The sequence below is a fragment of the Ctenocephalides felis genome, unplaced genomic scaffold, assembly GCF_003426905.1.
Source record: "Ctenocephalides felis isolate EL2017-DRISC unplaced genomic scaffold, ASM342690v1 CF-g0.4_SCAFFOLD_01886, whole genome shotgun sequence".
Classification (NCBI taxonomy): domain Eukaryota; kingdom Metazoa; phylum Arthropoda; class Insecta; order Siphonaptera; family Pulicidae; genus Ctenocephalides; species Ctenocephalides felis.
Window position 1 is genome coordinate 92,836,779 of NW_020538040.1, and position 11,728 is coordinate 92,848,506.

Sequence of the window (11,728 nt, forward strand, 5' to 3'; positions counted from 1 at the left end):
ATGGAACGTTTTTTGACGACATATATCATGGTCTTATAGAACTTACTGAAATATTCCGGCCTTACGACAAGTAGTTTAATTTTAAAAATTTATCAAAGTTTGAGAAAATGAGTAGTTATTTTGACGTTTGTTAAAATTAAAATTAGACGATTTACTTGGTATAACGATAGAGTACTTGGTCTGTATGAAAATACTTAACCATTAAAGTCCTAAGGAAACTGATTCAATTATAAAAATTATTGATTTTTGAAAAAGAGTTAAGTGTTCGTTAATTTTCAATTAAGTGTAATAAATACATTCGGAGTACTTTTAATCAATCATAAATATTTTTGTATTTTATTGATTAAATCGATTATTTACACATATCGGGAAGTTCATGTAACTTGTCTCAAGGCAAAATACCAATACCAACTAGTTTAATTTTATTTTTAAATCTATACTTCCTATCTGGTCGTACGAAGTGGAGCTTTTGAGATGCTCTAGCAAATCTAATGTGGCATTCAAAACTACTTAGAATGATGACAGGTGCAAAATCAGGTGTATGATATTTTTGAAAAAGAATTATACATGAACAATTTTGTTAAAATACTTTGAGATCAGATACCAAAAGCATATTAAATATATTTATACATAAAATAATTGATATACATACATAGAGAGTGCCACAGAACTCAACATCAAGTAGAAACGGGGTGAAAGAATTGATTGTAAGTTATAACCATCATGAGAAAATCAAGAAAAAAACATCCAGTTTGATAATAATGTATGTGCATTTAAACAAAACATATAGCTTAGCTCAAACTGTAACCATTTTTAGGATTTTGTACTTGCCTTGGGGTATGTTAAAGTAATCAAAAAAGATTTTTTTATATACTTTGCGTATCAAAGACTTCTGAACATCTTGGCATTCCTTAGAAAAAAGTGATGTATGTGTATGTGTATGTATGTATGTATACATACAATTTTTGTCGACAATTTCGAGAACATAATTCAACCGATTCAAATGGTTTAAAAAATATTCGATTCCTATTGATAAGGAGACTTACTCATTAGTTTTGACCAAAGCAGGTCCAGTCATTTCGAAGATCCAGAAATAAAAGTTAAAAAAATGGCATTGGAGCATTAGAGACGTGCTGATTGGTTTTGATCAAGGCAGGTCCAGCCATTTCGAAGATACGGAGCAAATAATCGATCTGAAAATATTTGAAACAATTGTTATTAATTGAGTAATAGATTATTTTTATGTCTTGAATGTTTAATTGCGGTACGGAAAGTCCGAGCAATTTGCCCTAAGGCACAATGCCATGCACTACTAGTTATCATTTTGGTTCATTTAAACTTTGTAACAGAAACCCTTAATAGCATTTGGAAGTCCACATTCAAAATAAACCCACAAGATTTCCAAAATTGGGACTATTTGTTGAAATATGTTCATAAAATTTTTATGTTTGTTATAAGCTTATCAAAAAAATGTTAGCTGATTGTAATCATAAAAAAGTTTTCTTTGAACTTTTAAAGCCTATTTAACAGAATTTCCATCTATTATGCTACACTGAATAAAATCGTTTGGTAATAATTCTATGAATGTAGTAGAAAATCATCGTATACTTGATTATATAATCACGAAACACTTGATTATATGAAAATCAACCACATTTATCATTTTATTACCAAAACTTTATAGCTTGATATTACAGTTTTCTTGACAGCTAAATTCTAATATTAAAAGAAAATTACTCATATACATACATTAGTTTCTCAAAATATAAATGGTACAAATATCAAATATTTACCGATATTAGTAATTTACTATTTAATTATGATTTACTTGTTATTTGCTTTCTTTTTTATCTCCTAATCACATTCTATAATTGAGTGCTAATAAATTTTTGTCCATTTTTAGTGTAATTAAGCTCTGACCACTCATGATTACTGTACATTCTTATTAGAAAACTGAATACCCATTGTGATAATAATAATATAGTCAATTTATTTATTGATGCACCATATGAAACGAGATCATTTCTCACACGATTAGATTAATAAAATTTTAATTTAATATTCTCTTTATTTTAAAACGAAACAAAACTTATAGCTTCATTAATAAGGTAGAGCGGAGCTTAAAGGTCGACCACCGATATTTTAATATAGAAAGTAGAAAAAAAAATAATAATCAGATAACCAAAAAATACAACTAGTGGATTATGGATGGCATCGTGCCTTAAGACAAATTGCTGGAACTACCCGTACCGTAATGAAATATTCGAGGAATATTAAATGTTTTCAAATAGATTATTATTAATACTGTAACTTTCATTATTCTTATTTTATAGACAAAATATAAAAGCTTGTAAATTTGATGACGACGTTTATATATGTTTACATAAAAAGTAAATCAACAAAACCTAATCAATCGAAATTAAAATGAAGGGCATTGTTTAATATTTATATGAATGATATAAACTGAATTGCAAAATTAAAATTATTTATTTGAAGAATATAAATGAGCTTTAAAAATTTAGCTAGAATTAGAAATAAAATCCAAATTATTTTCGATACTAAAAAAATAATAGAATATAATAAAAAAATTCTTTTTCCGGAAAGAAGCTCTTATTCCAGCAGAAAGTCTTTTGAATCATTCACAACGAATGCTAAGTTCTCCCAAAAACTGTCATTTTTTGCACATTTAGCTCTGTATCTCCGAAACGGATGGACTTGCTTTTACCAAAAACTAATCCCCACTTCTCACCATCATGACAAATTGAATGTTTTTGAATCATTCAAATCAGATGCTCCGTTCTCTCAAAAATTCGATTTTTATTTCCTGCACTCATTCCTTCTTATCTCCGAAACCGCTGGATCAACTTTTGCCAGAAAGTAATCAACACGTCTCTTTATTAATAGGAATCGATTGTTTTTTGTATCATTCAAATCGGTTGTTCCGTACGCCCGAAATAGTCTGCAAAAAAATGTATCCACACATACACACACATCCATTTCTAATAAAGTATGCCAAAATATTCAGAAACCTCTGAAACGTAAATATATATAAAAATTTCCATTTTCGATTTTTTTGCGATTACCGTAACTTACCCTACGGCCCGTAGGCTACGGGTAGTTAAAGAATACTAAATACCCCATCACGTAACAAAAAAATAGTTTACTGTTTTATAAAACAGTACCGATATTCCAATTGATTTGTTTTGTTGTGTGAGGATACCAAATATATCTGTAAAAAATTACTTTGCATATCACTGAAAACGTTTTCCAAAGTTTATAATTTGATAGCCTAAAAATTATTTGTAGCTGGAATTAGTATTAGGAAAGCACAGTTTTCTAAGATAATTAATGCGCCCATAATTAGTGCATTTTATGCAAGGCTATAGTGTAAATTTTTTTTTTTTTTTTTTTTTTTTTTTTTTTAATTTTTATTTTCAATAGCAATCAGAATACATAACTATTCTATGAGCTATTTGGCTTATGCCATTCACTCACACACATACACACACACTTGCAAACACACATATAAATTTATCGGATCAATATTACAATCATATTCAGAGAATCACTTCAATAAATGATTCAATTATTAGTGTAAAATAAAAGGTAATTTTATTTAGAGCTTTACGAAATATTTTCTAATTCTCGATATTCATTTAACTCTATATTCGGGTACATTTCCTATCCGCAAATGAAAATGTTTAGAGGTGCTGCTGTAACGGGTAGCACATGGCTTTTTCGGGTTAACTAGGCGTGTAAGATACAAGTGACAGATTACGAGTTCTGTAGGTATATTATACGAAAAAGTTTTTCTGTATTATTCCAAACACGAGTTCTATATGATGTTTCGACAAGTATGATAAGCACCGTGATAATTGTGTGCTATAACATTTGAAACTACGAAAGTTTAATGGCAAACATTCTGCTCTATACATAATTCTTCAATCGATTTATTTTCCTTCGTATATTAAAATAGAAGCATTTAAAATAGATGAACTATTATGAAACTATACCGAAGTATTTTTAACTTTTTGCTATCAACCACCTGTATGTATTATGTCAGAATATAAACACAACTAGTGATGTGTGGCCTTAAGAAAAATGGCTGAAACATTCGTTTTTTAAGACAAGTATTAGACGAAAAAAAAAGTCTTTAAATGGGACGGCCAGGGGATAACAGGTTCCCCGATCTTATTTTTATTTTTAACGGATTTTACAAAATAATAGCTGTAATTTTGATCTTATATTTCAACAGAAATATTCATCAACAGAGTTGGAATAATACCCCACCCACGTGTAAGCATTTCAATATGAAAAAAAGTTGAATCTAACTTAAAACTAAAAATACATCTTATATAACATATACTATATTTATATGTTACACATATATAAATGAATAACACATACTTAAAAAATTAAATTAATCTCGTAATCTAAACAACAGTGCTAACAACGAAAAAAAAATACTTTTGTTATAGATTTTCACACATTGCCGTTTACCAAAATTAAATAAAACTAGTTGTGTATGGCATCGTGCTATAAGGCAAATTGCTGGAACTTCCCGTACCAAAAATTTATTTTTCTAAAAAAGATTTAAAATTTGTTGAAAAATTTGAAAAAATCAGATATTTAAATTTTTTTGAAAATTTGACCTTTTTTAATGCAATAACGCTGCGTAGCTCTTTTAGAGGTTAGATATCGAATCGCGTAAGCGCCGTGTCACAGTCTAACGGATAATTCAATAACAATTGAGATTTAGATAATCAGATAATCAATAACAATTGAGATTTAGATATTTAGATACATTTTCATTAACTATTATATAAAACATACTCAATTATGATTAAATCAAAATCATTTCAAATCTTCATACTTTTTTATAATTAAGCAACTTGTCGTAAGGCAATGATATTTTAGGAAATTTATTAAAACCATAAACTCTAAACGCCCTAAAGAGATTATCAAAATCGCAAAAATGAAATTTACAATAAATTTTCCGACTAATACTTTTTGAATATTTAAAATCGGTTCAGTATTTCTGGGGAAAACGTAGACGAACACGTTTTTCACATTTTTGCTGAATCGACTCGGCCGATCGTCTTGCAAAAATAATCATCGTGAGTCTTCATTTCATAAAATCTCCTTTAAATTTTTAAAATCGAAGCAGTCTTTTTTAAAAAAAAACGCCGATTAATGGGCAAATTTTGGCTCACATATACACATACGTACATACATTAGCGAATCGAACTTCCTCACGAAAAAATTTCCACTTAATGAAAAAAATAGTAGTGACTCAATATTATTAGCAAATAGAAGATTTATTTGACTGATTTGAATTATACTCGTAGACAAATAGGTACTGTTCGGACGTATTTTCGTTTTATTATATTGGCCATGAAGAAAATTTCATAATTACGTGGCGGTAATAGGTACTTTAAAGTATATTTGAAGACAAATAAGTACATTCACATCTACTCATTATTTTGTTAAAATCGAATTTTAATCATACCAATATATTGAATATAAATATTAGTAATATTTTTGATATCATCAGCATTCTAACTTATTTCAAATTTGTATTTGCAAAAATATTAAAACTACTATTAAATATTAAAACAGATCGAGAGGTCCCCGGTTCAAACCCGGGTGTCCCCTATGTATCTTATTTATTTATTTCTTTTTCTTTTTTGCCTAAAATGTTAATTTCAATCAACAACTGGGAACTCGAGGATAGTAAAGTGGGGATATAGCTCAGTGGTAGAGCATTCGACTGCAGATCGAGAGGTCCCCGGTTCAAACCCGGGTGTCCCCTGTGAGTCTTATTTATTTATTTCTTTTTCTTTTTTGCCTAAAATGTTAATTTCAATCAACAACTGGGAACTCAAGGATAGTAAAGTGGGGATATAGCTCAGTGGTAGAGCATTCGACTGCAGATCGAGAGGTCCCCGGTTCAAACCCGGGTGTCCCCTATGTGTCTTATTTATTTATTTCTTTTTCTTTTTTGCCTAAGATGTTAATTTCAATCAACAACTGGGAACTCAAGGATAGTAAAGTGGGGATATAGCTCAGTGGTAGAGCATTCGACTGCAGATCGAGAGGTCCCCGGTTCAAACCCGGGTGTCCCCTATGTGTCTTATTTATTTATTTCTTTTTCTTTTTTGCCTAAAATGTTAATTTCAATCAACAACTGGAAACTCGAGGGTAGTAAAGTGGGGATATAGCTCAGTGGTAGAGCATTCGACTGCAGATCGAGAGGTCCCCGGTTCAAACCCGGGTGTCCCCTATGTGTCTTATTTATTTATTTCTTTTTCTTTTTTGCCTAAAATGTTAATTTCAATCAACAACTGGGAACTCAAGGGTAGTAAAGTGGGGATATAGCTCAGTGGTAGAGCATTCGACTGCAGATCGAGAGGTCCCCGGTTCAAACCCGGGTGTCCCCTATGTGTCTTATTTATTTATTTCTTTTTCTTTTTTGCCTAAAATGTTAATTTCAATCAACAACTGGGAACTCAAGGGTAGTAAAGTGGTTATATAGCTCAGTGGTAGAGCATTCGACTGCAGATCGAGAGGTCCCCGGTTCAAACCCGGGTGTCCCCTATGTGTCTTATTTATTTATTTCTTTTTTTTGCCTAAAATGTTAATGTCAATCAACAACTGGGAACTCAAGGGTAGTAAAGTGGGGATATAGCTCAGTGGTAGAGCATTCGACTGCAGATCGAGAGGTCTCCGGTTCAAACCCGGGTGTCCCCTATGTGTCTTATTTATTTATTTCTTTTTCTTTTTTGCCTAAAATGTTAATTTCAATCAACAACTGGGAACTCAAGGGTAGTAAAGTGGGGATATAGCAAAGTGGTAAAGCATTCGACTGCAGATCGAGAGGTCCCCGGTTCAAACCCGGGTGTCCCTTACGTGTCTTATTTATTTATCTCTTTTTCTTTTTTGCCTAAAATGTTAATATCAATCAACAACTGGAAACTCAAGGGTAGTAAAGTGGGGATATAGCTCAGTGGTAGAGCATTCGACTGCAGATCGAGAGGTCCCCGGTTCAAACCGGGTGTCCCCTATGTGTCTTATTTATTTATTTCTTTTTCTTCCTTTGCCTAAAATGTTAATTTCAATGAACAACTGGGAACTCAAGGGTAGTAAAGTGGGGGTACAGCTCAGTGGTAGAGCATTCGACTGCAGATCGAGAGGTCACCGGTTCAAACCCGGGTGTCTCCCTATGTGTCTTATTTATTTATTTCTTTTTCTTTTTTGCCTAAAATGTTAATTTCAATCAACAACTGCTGAAAACTCAAGGGTAGTAAAGTGGGGATATAGCTCAGTGGTAGAGCATTCGACTGCAGATCGAGAGGTCCCGGTTCAAACCGGGTGTCCCCTATGTGTCTTATTTATTTATTTCTTTTTCTTTTTTGCCTAAAATGTTAATTTCAATCAACAACTGGGAACTCAAGGAGTAGTAAAGTGGGGATATAGCTCAGTGGTAGAGCATTCGACTGCAGATCGAGAAGTCCCCGGTTCAAACCCGGGTGTCCCCTATGTGTCTTATTTATTTATTTCTTTTTCTTTTTTGCCTAAAATGTTAATTTCAATCAACAACTGGGAACTCAAGGGTAGTAAAGTGGGGATATAGCTCAGTGGTAGAGCATTCGACTGCAGATCGAGAGGTCCCCGGTTCAAACCCGGGTGTCCCCTATGTGTCTTATTTATTTATTTCTTTTTCTTTTTTGCCTAAAATGTTAATTTCAATCAACAACTGGGAACTCAAGGGTAGTAAAGTGGGGATATAGCTCAGTGGTAGAGCATTCGACTGCAGATCGAGAGGTCCCCGTTTCAAACCCGGGTGTCCCCTATGTGTCTTATTTATTTATTTCTTTTTCTTTTTTGCCTAAAATGTTAATTTCAATCAACAACTGGGAACTCAAGGGTAGTAAAGTGGGGATATAGCTCAGTGGTAGAGCATTCGACTGCAGATCGAGAGGTCCCCGGTTCAAACCCGGGTGTCCCCTATGTGTCTTATTTATTTATTTCTTTTCTTTTCTTTTTTGCCTAAAATGTTAATTTCAATCAACAACTGGAAACTCAAGGGTAGTAAAGTGGGGATATAGCTCAGTGGTAGAGCATTCGACTGCAGATCGAGAGGTCCCCGGTTCAAACCCGGGTGTCCCCTATGTGTCTTATTTATTTATTTCTTTTTCTTTTTTGCCTAAAATGTTAATTTCAATCAACAACTGGGAACTCAAGGGTAGTAAAGTGGGGATATAGCTCAGTGGTAGAGCATTCGACTGCAGATCGAGAGGTCACCGGTTCAAACCCGGGTGTCCCCTATGTGTCTTATTTATTTATTTCTTTTTCTTTTTTGCCTAAAATGTTAATTTCAATCAACAACTGGAAACTCAAGGTAGTAAAGTGGGGATATAGCTCAGTGGTAGAGCATTCGACTGCAGATCGAGAGGTCCCCGGTTCAAACCCGGGTGTCCCCTATGTGTCTTATTTATTTATTTTTTTTTCTTTTTTGCCTAAAATGTTAATTTCAATCAACAACTGGGAACTCAAGGGTAGTAAAGTGGGGATATAGCTCAGTGGTAGAGCATTCGACTGCAGATCGAGAGGTCCCCGGTTCAAACCCGGGTGTCCCCTATGTGTCTTATTTATTTATTTCTTTTTCTTTTTTGCCTAAAATGTTAATTTCAATCAACAACTGGGAACTCAAGGTAGTAAAGTGGGGATATAGCTCAGTGGTAGAGCATTCGACTGCAGATCGAGAGGTCCCCGGTTCAAACCCGGGTCCCCTATGTGTCTTATTTATTTATTTCTTTTCTTTTTGCCTAAAATGTTAATTAATCAACAACTGGGAACTCAAAGGTAGTAAAGTGGGGATATAGCTCAGTGGTAGAGCATTCGACTGCAGATCGAGAGGTCCCCGGTTCAAACCCGGGTGTCCCCTATGTGTCTTATTTATTTATTTCTTTTTCTTTTTTGCCTAAAATGTTAATTTCAATCAACAACTGGGAACTCAAGGGTAGTAAAGTGGGGATATAGCTCAGTGGTAGAGCATTCGACTGCAGATCGAGAGGTCCCCGGTTCAAACCCGGGTGTCCCCTATGTGTCTTATTTATTTATTTCTTTTTCTTTTTTGCCTAAAATGTTAATTTCAATCAACAACTGGGAACTCAAGGGTAGTAAAGTGGGGATATAGCTCAGTGGTAGAGCATTCGACTGCAGATCGAGAGGTCCCCGGTTCAAACCCGGGTGTCCCCTATGTGTCTTATTTATTTATTTCTTTTTCTTTTTTGCCTAAAATGTTAATTTCAATCAACAACTGGAAACTCAAGGGTAGTAAAGTGGGGATATAGCTCAGTGGTAGAGCATTCGACTGCAGATCGAGAGGTCCCCGGTTCAAACCCGGGTGTCCCCTATGTGTCTTATTTATTTATTTCTTTTTCTTTTTTGCCTAAAATGTTAATTTCAATCAACAACTGGGAACTCAAGGGTAGTAAAGTGGGGATATAGCTCAGTGGTAGAGCATTCGACTGCAGATCGAGAGGTCCCCGGTTCAAACCCGGGTGTCCCCTATGTGTCTTATTTATTTATTTCTTTTTCTTTTTTGCCTAAAATGTTAATTTCAATCAACAACTGGGAACTCAAGGGTAGTAAAGTGGGGATATAGCTCAGTGGTAGAGCATTCGACTGCAGATCGAGAGGTCCCCGGTTCAAACCCGGGTGTCCCCTATGTGTCTTATTTATTTATTTCTTTTTCTTTTTTGCCTAAAATGTTAATTTCAATCAACAACTGGGAACTCAAGGTAGTAAAGTGGGGATATAGCTCAGTGGTAGAGCATTCGACTGCAGATCGAGAGGTCCCCGGTTCAAACCCGGGTGTCCCCTATGTGTCTTATTTATTTATTTCTTTTTCTTTTTTGCCTAAAATGTTAATTTCAATCAACAACTGGGAACTCAAGGGTAGTAAAGTGGGGATATAGCTCAGTGGTAGAGCATTCGACTGCAGATCGAGAGGTCCCCGGTTCAAACCCGGGTGTCCCCTATGTGTCTTATTTATTTATTTCTTTTTCTTTTTTGCCTAAAATGTTAATTTCAATCAACAACTGGGAACTCAAGGGTAGTAAAGTGGGGATATAGCTCAGTGGTAGAGCATTCGACTGCAGATCGAGAGGTCCCCGGTTCAAACCCGGGTGTCCCCTATGTGTCTTATTTATTTATTTCTTTTTCTTTTTTGCCTAAAATGTTAATTTCAATCAACAACTGGGAACTCAAGGGTAGTAAAGTGGGGATATAGCTCAGTGGTAGAGCATTCGACTGCAGATCGAGAGGTCCCCGGTTCAAACCCGGGTGTCCCCTATGTGTCTTATTTATTTATTTCTTTTTCTTTTTGCCTAAAATGTTAATTTCAATCAACAACTGGAAACTCAAGGGTAGTAAAGTGGGGATATAGCTCAGTGGTAGAGCATTCGACTGCAGATCGAGAGGTCCCCGGTTCAACCCGGGTGTCCCCTATGTGTCTTATTTATTTATTTTCTTTTTCTTTTTTGCCTAAAATGTTAATTTCAATCAACAACTGGGAACTCAAGGGTAGTAAAGTGGGGATATAGCTCAGTGGTAGAGCATTCGACTGCAGATCGAGAGGTCCCCGGTTCAAACCCGGGTGTCCCCTATGTGTCTTATTTATTTTTTCTTTTCTTTTTTTGCCTAAAATGTTAATTTCAACAATCACAACTGGGGATATAGCTCAGTGGTAGAGCATTCGACTGCAGATCGAGAGGTCCCCGGTTCAAACCCGGGTGTCCCCTATGTGTCTTATTTATTTATTTCTTTTTCTTTTTTGCCTAAAATGTTAATTTCAATCAACAACTGGGAACTCAAGGGTAGTAAAGTGGGGATATAGCTCAGTGGTAGAGCATTCGACTGCAGATCGAGAGGTCCCCGGTTCAAACCCGGGTGTCCCCTATGTGTCTTATTTATTTATTTCTTTTTCTTTTTTGCCTAAAATGTTAATTTCAATCAACAACTGGGAACTCAAGGTAGTAAAGTGGGATATAGCTCAGTGGTAGAGCATTCGACTGCAGATCGAGAGGTCCCCGGTTCAAACCCGGGTGTCCCCTATGTGTCTTATTTATTTATTTCTTTTTCTTTTTTTTTTTGCCTAAAATGTTAATTTCAATCAACAACTGGGAACTCAAGGGTAGTAAAGTGGGGATATAGCTCAGTGGTAGAGCATTCGACTGCAGATCGAGAGGTCCCCGGTTCAAACCCGGGTGTCCCCTATGTGTCTTATTTATTTATTTCTTTTTCTTTTTTGCCTAAAATGTTAATTTCAATCAACAACTGGGAACTCAAGGGTAGTAAAGTGGGGATATAGCTCAGTGGTAGAGCATTCGACTGCAGATCGAGAGGTCCCCGGTTCAAACCCGGGTGTCCCCTATGTGTCTTATTTATTTATTTCTTTTTCTTTTTTGCCTAAAATGTTAATTTCAATCAACAACTGGAAACTCAAGGGTAGTAAAGTGGGGATATAGCTCAGTGGTAGAGCATTCGACTGCAGATCGAGAGGTCCCCGGTTCAAACCCGGGTGTCCCCTATGTGTCTTATTTATTTATTTCTTTTCTTTTTTGCCTAAAATGTTAATTTCAATCAACAACTGGGAACTCAAGGGTAGTAAAGTGGGGATATAGCTCAGTGGTAGAGCATTCGACTGCAGATCGAGAGGTCC

At 34.9% G+C, this 11,728-nt stretch overlaps 27 non-coding genes across 27 annotated transcripts; all 27 read left to right on the forward strand.

Moving 5' to 3' along the window:
• Positions 1-5,740: 5,740 nt before the first annotated feature.
• Trnac-gca lies at positions 5,741-5,812 on the forward strand. The gene has a single exon. It is a non-coding gene; the product is annotated as a tRNA-Cys (tRNA).
• Positions 5,813-5,897: 85 nt separating this feature from the next.
• Trnac-gca lies at positions 5,898-5,969 on the forward strand. The gene has a single exon. It is a non-coding gene; the product is annotated as a tRNA-Cys (tRNA).
• Positions 5,970-6,054: 85 nt separating this feature from the next.
• On the forward strand, positions 6,055-6,126 carry Trnac-gca. The gene has a single exon. It is a non-coding gene; the product is annotated as a tRNA-Cys (tRNA).
• An 85-nt stretch (positions 6,127-6,211) lies between these two features.
• On the forward strand, positions 6,212-6,283 carry Trnac-gca. The gene has a single exon. It is a non-coding gene; the product is annotated as a tRNA-Cys (tRNA).
• Positions 6,284-6,368: 85 nt separating this feature from the next.
• Positions 6,369-6,440, forward strand: Trnac-gca. The gene has a single exon. It is a non-coding gene; the product is annotated as a tRNA-Cys (tRNA).
• Positions 6,441-7,466: 1,026 nt separating this feature from the next.
• Positions 7,467-7,538, forward strand: Trnac-gca. The gene has a single exon. It is a non-coding gene; the product is annotated as a tRNA-Cys (tRNA).
• An 85-nt stretch (positions 7,539-7,623) lies between these two features.
• On the forward strand, positions 7,624-7,695 carry Trnac-gca. The gene has a single exon. It is a non-coding gene; the product is annotated as a tRNA-Cys (tRNA).
• A 242-nt stretch (positions 7,696-7,937) lies between these two features.
• On the forward strand, positions 7,938-8,009 carry Trnac-gca. Its single transcript has one exon. It is a non-coding gene; the product is annotated as a tRNA-Cys (tRNA).
• Positions 8,010-8,098: 89 nt separating this feature from the next.
• Trnac-gca lies at positions 8,099-8,170 on the forward strand. Its single transcript has one exon. It is a non-coding gene; the product is annotated as a tRNA-Cys (tRNA).
• Positions 8,171-8,411: 241 nt separating this feature from the next.
• Trnac-gca lies at positions 8,412-8,483 on the forward strand. The gene has a single exon. It is a non-coding gene; the product is annotated as a tRNA-Cys (tRNA).
• An 85-nt stretch (positions 8,484-8,568) lies between these two features.
• Positions 8,569-8,640, forward strand: Trnac-gca. The gene has a single exon. It is a non-coding gene; the product is annotated as a tRNA-Cys (tRNA).
• A 235-nt stretch (positions 8,641-8,875) lies between these two features.
• Trnac-gca lies at positions 8,876-8,947 on the forward strand. The gene has a single exon. It is a non-coding gene; the product is annotated as a tRNA-Cys (tRNA).
• Positions 8,948-9,032: 85 nt separating this feature from the next.
• Positions 9,033-9,104, forward strand: Trnac-gca. Its single transcript has one exon. It is a non-coding gene; the product is annotated as a tRNA-Cys (tRNA).
• An 85-nt stretch (positions 9,105-9,189) lies between these two features.
• On the forward strand, positions 9,190-9,261 carry Trnac-gca. The gene has a single exon. It is a non-coding gene; the product is annotated as a tRNA-Cys (tRNA).
• An 85-nt stretch (positions 9,262-9,346) lies between these two features.
• Trnac-gca lies at positions 9,347-9,418 on the forward strand. The gene has a single exon. It is a non-coding gene; the product is annotated as a tRNA-Cys (tRNA).
• An 85-nt stretch (positions 9,419-9,503) lies between these two features.
• Trnac-gca lies at positions 9,504-9,575 on the forward strand. The gene has a single exon. It is a non-coding gene; the product is annotated as a tRNA-Cys (tRNA).
• Positions 9,576-9,660: 85 nt separating this feature from the next.
• On the forward strand, positions 9,661-9,732 carry Trnac-gca. Its single transcript has one exon. It is a non-coding gene; the product is annotated as a tRNA-Cys (tRNA).
• Positions 9,733-9,816: 84 nt separating this feature from the next.
• On the forward strand, positions 9,817-9,888 carry Trnac-gca. The gene has a single exon. It is a non-coding gene; the product is annotated as a tRNA-Cys (tRNA).
• Positions 9,889-9,973: 85 nt separating this feature from the next.
• Positions 9,974-10,045, forward strand: Trnac-gca. The gene has a single exon. It is a non-coding gene; the product is annotated as a tRNA-Cys (tRNA).
• An 85-nt stretch (positions 10,046-10,130) lies between these two features.
• On the forward strand, positions 10,131-10,202 carry Trnac-gca. The gene has a single exon. It is a non-coding gene; the product is annotated as a tRNA-Cys (tRNA).
• Positions 10,203-10,287: 85 nt separating this feature from the next.
• Trnac-gca lies at positions 10,288-10,359 on the forward strand. The gene has a single exon. It is a non-coding gene; the product is annotated as a tRNA-Cys (tRNA).
• A 241-nt stretch (positions 10,360-10,600) lies between these two features.
• Trnac-gca lies at positions 10,601-10,672 on the forward strand. Its single transcript has one exon. It is a non-coding gene; the product is annotated as a tRNA-Cys (tRNA).
• Positions 10,673-10,736: 64 nt separating this feature from the next.
• Positions 10,737-10,808, forward strand: Trnac-gca. The gene has a single exon. It is a non-coding gene; the product is annotated as a tRNA-Cys (tRNA).
• Positions 10,809-10,893: 85 nt separating this feature from the next.
• Trnac-gca lies at positions 10,894-10,965 on the forward strand. The gene has a single exon. It is a non-coding gene; the product is annotated as a tRNA-Cys (tRNA).
• A 245-nt stretch (positions 10,966-11,210) lies between these two features.
• On the forward strand, positions 11,211-11,282 carry Trnac-gca. Its single transcript has one exon. It is a non-coding gene; the product is annotated as a tRNA-Cys (tRNA).
• An 85-nt stretch (positions 11,283-11,367) lies between these two features.
• Trnac-gca lies at positions 11,368-11,439 on the forward strand. Its single transcript has one exon. It is a non-coding gene; the product is annotated as a tRNA-Cys (tRNA).
• An 85-nt stretch (positions 11,440-11,524) lies between these two features.
• On the forward strand, positions 11,525-11,596 carry Trnac-gca. The gene has a single exon. It is a non-coding gene; the product is annotated as a tRNA-Cys (tRNA).
• Positions 11,597-11,728: the final 132 nt, after the last annotated feature.